Source organism: Rhineura floridana, chromosome 4, assembly GCF_030035675.1.
Source record: "Rhineura floridana isolate rRhiFlo1 chromosome 4, rRhiFlo1.hap2, whole genome shotgun sequence".
Classification (NCBI taxonomy): Eukaryota; Metazoa; Chordata; class Lepidosauria; order Squamata; family Rhineuridae; genus Rhineura; species Rhineura floridana.
In genome coordinates, this window is record NC_084483.1 from 134492616 (window position 1) to 134499589 (window position 6974).

Consider the following 6974-nt stretch of genomic DNA (forward strand, 5'->3'; position numbering starts at 1 on the left):
AAGCCAGCCCCTTGTGAATAAATGAGTTATATCTGAAGTGCATTTTTAGTGCTCCATCCAAACATTTCTGTTTTAAATCTACATAAAACAGCAACAATAATGGTTGGCATCCAAATCTTGTAAGTAAGAGCAGAAGGCCACTCATGCAACCCATCCAATTCTGAGGCTGCAAATGGAGAAATAGGGATGAGTTGGATGTTTTGCTAAACACCTAGCAGGCCAGAACTCATGGCAGATGAAGTGTTTGCACTGGGTCACAACTACGGTTGCCAGGCTCAGGGCCTGAGACTGATCCAGTATCTTTAGGAGAAGAGAAAGTCAGCCAAGTGCAGATATTCTTGCAGCATTGTAATGGGAAAAACCACAAGATGAAATTCTCCCTTCCCCCTGCACAACTTTTAAAGATACTGTTGTAATGGGTTAAAATTAAAAATGTTATAGTAGAATAAAATCAAATAATATTAAATGAAACATATGCTTGCCTCCCTTATGAGAAAGTACGGGAGTCTTTCCGCTTATCAGCTTCATTTGCAATTAAAAATGTTGTTCCCAGCTTACCAGACCAAAGGTCAAGGATAAAGGAAGTTTGGAGGGAGAACAGAGAAGTGGACCAGAATAGATAGATGCTGAGAAATCAAATAATGATGTATTTCTGATTAGCTATGCATTTTTGATGATATGTGTGTGACGTACCTGTAGCCTATAAATATGATGGATGTCAGCAAATCTGGAGAGTCACTTGAGGGTGGCCCTCCCTTTGCAAAGGCTCAATAAAGGCAAGCATTCACGGTACTCTGGTCTCGTCTCTATTCCTTATTGGCAGCTCAAGGAATATAGAGTCCCTATCAGTCTGGCCTCCATTCAGGCTTGACTCCTTTTGTAACAATACAGAAGACCTCTTGGTTGCCAGGCCCGGCCTCCAAGAGGTCTTCTGTACCTTTAAAAGTTGTGCAGGGAGAAGGGAGAATTCCACCTTGTGGTTTTTCCCATTACAATGTTGCAAGAACACCTGCACTTGGCTGACTTTCTCTTCTCCTAAAGATACAGGATCAGCCTCAGGCCCTGAACCTGGCAACCCTAGTCACAACACGTTGTGTTAGGCTAGATTTAAAGCTGTGCAAAATCTGGTTTTACCTTTGACAGCATAATATTTTTTTCTTTGCCGGTGGGCAGAAGAGACTCACTGGGTGAGGCAGAGCCAATGCACTGGCTTCCTGGCAGGTGAGTCGCTGGTGCTTATCAGGTGGGAGAGGGGGATGGGCGAGGCAGTGGAAAGGATGGTATGGTCCAAACACACAGGCACAAAAACCAGTCCGACCTTCCTGGCCCTTTCCCCCCTCTCCCTCTCAGTAAGCAACAGCAACCCATGTGCCAGGAAGCTGGCATAACAGCTCTGCCCCACCCGGCAGGCCACTTGTGCCAGAGGATCCTGGGGTAGAGTATATACTTGGACTTCCATGCCCCAATAGGTTTGCTCAGGTCAATGCTCAGCAGAGGCAGGAAGGTTGATAAACACCTTCCTTGGGTTAAGAGAAATGCATATAAACATAACTTTTACTCTAGGAAGGCAGGCCTTCTGCTTACTCCACCATACATATCAGGAGATGGAACCCATGAGAGCCAGATCCAGTGGGACTAAACCACACCAGGTAAGTTTCAGAGGGTGGAATGGACTGTTCCATTCTAGGATCCTTAATGGTACACTTTATGTATCATAGAAGGTGCTCTACTTTCTGTTTTCTCCAAGCAATAACAAATTATATTTAACCCACTTCCCCTCTAATTTGCAAAGAAGCCAAGAACCGAATGACTGCACAGAATGTATTGTTTTCATATCTACTTTCTGCCCCCAAATTTAGCATGAATTTGTACATTCAAAATGGTGCCAACATTAGAAAAAAAATCACTGCAAGGAAGTGCTCGTTAACTGTGAAACAGGCAAAACAAAAAAAAGGGGGGGTAATGCTGTCATAGACTTCTGTGATATCACCCAGACACTACCTACAAGTGTCCTATTAATTTAAACAGTCTTTAAAATGACTATAAACTAGCTGACACCTCTGAGGCATGATTTTTAAGGGAGGCTTCAAATGAGATCCAAATTTCTTCCTATTCTTATTATTTCACATCTTCACAGAAGGCATCATGATTATTGGTTTGGAACATTAAAATGCAAATGATAGAGGAAGCAATAGATATTTAAATGTACAGTGTCAGCTCAACACAAAAGATCTTCTGGAACAAAATCACAGTATTTCCCTTTGAGTAGGTGAAATAAAAAAAATGAAAGGAAGCATGCTCACACTCACACACGCACACACAAAGAAAAGGGGGATCCTGCATTGATTTCTGCTCATGCTGAGTTGCTCATCCTGAATAGAAAGGCTCTGTTAGCTAGGGGAGAAGAAGGGCAAAACAGTCATTAGCGTAACTGTAACCTTCCTTGGCTCACTTTTGGCTTAGCAGATGGCAGGATACCCGCAATGCTAGGAACGTGTGTTAGTTTTTGAAAGAAGAAAAAAGCAGAGTTTTGCCTTCCCAACCATTATCACTTAGAGAATCAACATCTTTCACACAAAATAGCCAAATGAAGGTGTTAAGAAACACAGACAAAATGTCTACTATGTGGAAGGTGGGGCTAGTCTGGATATGGAAGGAGATGTCACCGACTAAAGAGTGTGTTTTTCCCCTCTCTCCCACCTCCCCAGGCATTTAACTCTTGTGCCTGGCAAGGGCATGAGCCTTTGGTATGCAAGCAAAAGGGCTCTTATCTTGTGGTTCTCAGCTGAAGGAGAGCAGCCCGAGTGCAAGATGCTGGCAGAAGGAATACTAATGGAGCAATGGTTGGCTGCAACAATCCCATGCTTCTGTTTGAGCATTCAACACAGAACTCAGCAAGTTCGTGCGAGGTAAAGACCTAACATTCAAGAGAGTTCCCAGGCCTACAAAAACTGTCCTGAATGCCATCTTTGGGATCCCCTGGGAACCTTTTTGTGAGACTTTGGGGGTGATTTGTGTTTGTTGGGGCCTGGGTGAGAGCCAGGGTGGTTGGGTGGAGTCCTCCGGCCGGAGAGTCAGGAGGTAGAGAGATGTTTGAGTGGGGCAGTGTGAGGAAATGGTCTTGGTATTTATTTGTTAATTTGAATTATGTATTATTATGTATTTGTATTATGGTATATTTTTATAATATTTTTATTGTTGTTTTATCCTTCTGTACTAGGGATCGAAAGAGCTGTCTATTTTGGTTCTCTCCGTTCCTCATTTTTCCAGTGTTAGATTCAGTTCTCTACATTCCTGCAGCAATCTGCAATTATTATTTTTTTAAAATCCTCATGACAATTCTCTACCATTTTAGTGCAAATTTCTCCAAATAAACACATCTTTGTAGGCAGTTTTGACAAAGGTACACATCTTTGCAATCCATTTCTCATCATTTCATGCCTTTTTGCATGTTATTATGTTTTTAAACTGCTTTTTAAAAAATGTGTTTTTAAATTTGTATATTTGTTTTTAATGTTTTTAATTGTTGTAAACCACCCAGAGAGCTTTGGCTATGGGGCGGTATACAAATGCAATAAACAAACAAACAAATCATGTATTCATTTTTATGCACAGTTTCCCCTAATATATGCATTTTTGTAAATGTTGTTTAGTTGGCAAACTGCATCCCAAAATTCAAATAAATGTGAATTTGGAAGGATGGCTGTGTGTTGGTTCTCATATTGTTTCGGAAATTGTGAATTTAATAAATTCTGCTTGAAATGAGAACTGAATCAAAATTCTCCCCATCCCTATTCTGTACATCACTTAGAGATATTTTAATATATTAGAAATATCATCAGCAACAATGCCTTCCTTTAAAATGTGAAATAATTTGATTCCCATAAACATCAGGCTCATCGTGGCCTCTTGACAAGCCTGAGTTTGTTGGCTCCTTCCCTGTACCCAGACAGTTGAGTGTAGGCAGACAGCCACCACACCATGACACAGCGTGCTGACCTCCCCCCCCAAAAAATCCTGCTTGGTTTCGTGGCTGCACACAACCAGCTCATCAATGGACAGGAAGCTGTGGGCATTGATGTGCAGGCTTATAAAGGAAGTGTCACACTTTCAGATGGTTGTATGATTTGTGTTGAGCCCCAGCTCTCCCAGGGGGATCAGGGTGGGGAGCCGGCTGAGGCCCAGCCTCCTCAGATAGAGCGGGGGGGGGGGGGAATCAGAGGTAGATGAGACTTTCAAGGACTATGAGGGAGGGGGAGTAACTGACAGCCTGCCAGTTCCCACAGACAGTTCTCCCACCGAAGTAGACTTCGCACCACCTACAGATGCCCCAACAGAGCCATTGGGGGATGACCGGGCGGGCACCAGCTCCAACCCCCCAGGATTCCCTGCCTGGCACTCCAAACGCTTTCCCGCCTCCTGAGGCAACTATTAAGCCTGTACTGTCAGATGAGCCAGCGGAGGCTCGCCACGCTTCGACCCGCACGAGATGTCGTGAGAAGGTGGGACTTTGAAGGAGTCAGAGATTGCTGCTGAAGACCTTCCCTACTTAAGGCAGCGACCCCCTGACCCGGTTGCTGAGTCAACTTTCTTCACACGCTGCAGAGTATGCCTAGGTAGCTTAGTTAGGACTGTAGTGAGTTAGCATAGCTAAGTCTATGAAACGCATTACCTTTGATGTTACTCTAATAAAACAGGAATTAACTCCAGTCTCACCTCCATTTCGTGATTCGCACTCTGGGCCAGACAATTTGTCACTTTCAATAGGTTTGGAAAAATGGCCCTGCAGCCCACTTCCTGGTCTGTTTGTGAACAGTACAGTTAATATTTGGACAAGGGGCCATCTGTTTCCCAGGGACAATGTGGGAATAAGACCCTTTTTTATTGTTGTTGCTAAGATGGCTGATTGGAGTTAGAGGTTCTAGTCACAACACCTCAGATAATTTCCACCCCTTGAAGGGTCCTGCCTCTCCTGGGTGTAGAAGAGTAGTGCCTGTGTCAAGGGAACATACTATGGGAAGGACTCTAGCTCATCTACTTTCCATGCAGAAGGTTCTAGATTCAATCTGTGGCATCTCCAGGTAGGGCTGGAAGAGCCACTGACAGTCAGTGTGAACAATAATGAGCTAGATGGACAATTGGTCTGATGCAGTATGAGGAAGCTTTGTAGGTTCATATGTAGTATTCACTAATAAGCAAAAAACTTTGTGGTTTAGGAATGTACCTATAGCCAACATATATTTCTATCAAACTTTAAAAAGCAGGGAAATTGGGCAGCTATAGTGATTGCACCAGGGGAGCAGGAGACCTGACCTCCTCTCTGAGATATTGGACTGCCCTACAAATTTGTCAAAATGCAAACACAATTTGGGTTGGTCTTTCACAGTCCAATCCAATTGCTGTGTAGCTTGGAGGAATTTGGTAATATGTGCCTCTGAGCATATGGTGAGTGGTGGCAACACCTGCAATCAGCCCAAGTAATAGAAACAAGACATGTGCTCTGCTGATCTTGTTTTAGCAGCGAGGAAGTAACTATATTAAAACAGTTGATCAAAACAGTTGATATAGTTCAGATAGTCACTTTAAATGTTTGATTTACTTTGCAATTTTAGTGAAGTCTCCTATAGTAGATCATTCTGTTTTGCTTCTTTTTCTGTGAATGGCTATAAGTACATTCTTAAACTGCAAGGGGTTTTTTTGCCTATTACTGAATTTCCATGCTTTTAGTCTGGGAGGTAAGAAATGGGATCCTGTGCAAGTTTGCTGAGAATGGGGTGATCATTTGCATGCTTATTGAGTTCGGTGGGATTTATTCCCATGCAATCATGCTTGAAAATGAAATGGACTGCCTTCAAGTCGATTCCGACTTATGGCGACCCTATGAATAGGGTAAGCAGTATTCAGAGGTAGTTTACCATTGCCTTCCTCTGAGGCTGAGAGGCAGTGACTGGCCCAAGGTCACCCAATGAGTTTCATGGCTGTGTGGGAATTTGAACCCTGGTGTCCCAGGTCATAGTCCTAGATAGGTAAAACTAAACATGGCAGAGGGGGAGGGCAGGGGGGGAAGGAGGAGGTGGGGAAGGAGGAGGAGGAAGAGGGAGAAGGAGGGGATTGGAAGGGGACGGGGAGGTGAAGGGAGGGGTGAAGGAAGGGAGAGGGAAGGGGCAAGAGGAAGAGGACAGGAGGGAGGAGGAGGGGAAGGCAGGTTTGATCATTTCAATGCCCGAAAACCGCTGTAAAAGTGGAACAAGTGCCTTATGAGTGGGGCTTTAGTCTAATTGCATCTAATTGAGACCGCTGTATTAGCGAAGAGCTGTAAAGCAAAGAGCTGTAAAGTGGGGCCCTACTCTATACAGCTACTCTCGTGGTTGTATAATCAGGACATAGAACGAGGCATTCTTGGCCTGCTTCTTTTCACATTGACCATCTAAGCATAACATCTTGCTGAACATAACAACAGAGGGCTACTTAATTGTTTGATTTCTTCAATACAGGATATTTATAAAAGCCCACATTTCATGTATCAAAACACAGAATATATAGAAGTAGTTTTCTGCCAAGTATATTCACTTAGCAAAATAACAGATAGGTCTGAGTTCAAGTGGGCTGACTAGAGATGGATGGATGTGTGTTTCCAAACCATGTCAAGTTTGAGTGTGTTTGTTCATAAGTTTGTTTCATCCTATTCCCACATTTAACTGTAATTTTTTTTAAAAAAGGTATGTGTTAAAATTGTATTTAATTATGTATTTTAACTAGATGTATATATTTCTAAATGAACTTTGTCCCCAAATAGGCATTTTAAATACATTTGAGTTCTTGTTTTGAGCCAATAGTAACATTTGGAGAAGTGCAGAATGTGAAAGATAATGAAGTTCCAATGTACATATTGATCTGGGAAGTGTAGATCACTTCACATTTGAATTTGCAGAAATTGAACTCCACAAGCATCAGGCCTTTAGTTGTTGTGGCAT

General features: G+C 42.9%; 1 long non-coding RNA gene across 1 annotated transcript; it reads left to right on the forward strand.

Moving 5' to 3' along the window:
• The first annotated feature begins 1562 nt into the window (after positions 1-1562).
• Positions 1563-3351, forward strand: LOC133384451 (uncharacterized). The gene is made up of 3 exons (XR_009762567.1): positions 1563-1649; positions 2709-2909; positions 3221-3351. It is a non-coding gene; the product is annotated as an uncharacterized LOC133384451 (long non-coding RNA).
• Positions 3352-6974: the final 3623 nt, after the last annotated feature.